Raw genomic sequence first — 756 nt, 5'->3', positions numbered from 1 at the left:
GAGGACAACCGGCTCCACATCTCCATGGGTTCCCCAGTGTCCCCAGAGGATCACAGGAGGGACAAGGACATCTGGATCCCTGTAACCCTGGTGTCCCTGAAGGGACACGTGTCGATCGGGACACCCTGGATCCAACGTCCCCAAGGGCTCCTTTGTCGCCATGAAGGGACATGGGGACACAGAGGGGTGGCGACACCCGGATTTGTGTCCCCAAAGGAGACACAAAACGGACGAGGACACCTGGATTCCATGTCCCCAAGGGTTCCCCATCGTCCTTGGGGGGGGGGGGGAACATGGGGACAGGAGAGGAGGGGGGACACGCCAGATCCATGTCCCCAGGAGGATATGAGGACACAAGACGGATGGGGACACCTCAGATCCGTGTCTCCAAGGGTTCCCCATCGTCCCCGGTGGGGACGTGGGACACAAGAGGGACGGGGACATGCCAGAATCCATGTCCCTGGAGAAGGATCGGAGAGGAGCTAGGCTAGGGAGGGGACGAGGTCCCGGCCATGCTTGGACCCTGCTGTCCCTAAGGGTTCCCGTGTCCCCACGCGTTCCGACGGTGTCCCCAGCGGGACACGGAGACACGGGAGGGACGGGGGACACCCGGATCCGCGTCCCCGAGGGGTCCCCCGGTGTCCCCAAACGGACACGGGAGGAGCAGGGACACCCCGGCTCCGCGTCCCCAAGCGGACCCGGGGGGGCGCGGGGGCCACCCGGCTCCGCTGCGGGGGAGGGGACGGGAGGACCCAC

Source organism: Rhea pennata, unplaced genomic scaffold (assembly GCF_028389875.1).
Source record: "Rhea pennata isolate bPtePen1 unplaced genomic scaffold, bPtePen1.pri scaffold_191, whole genome shotgun sequence".
Classification (NCBI taxonomy): Eukaryota; Metazoa; Chordata; class Aves; order Rheiformes; family Rheidae; genus Rhea; species Rhea pennata.
The sequence above is the reverse complement of the archived record's forward strand: the minus strand, read 5'-3'. Positions refer to the sequence as shown.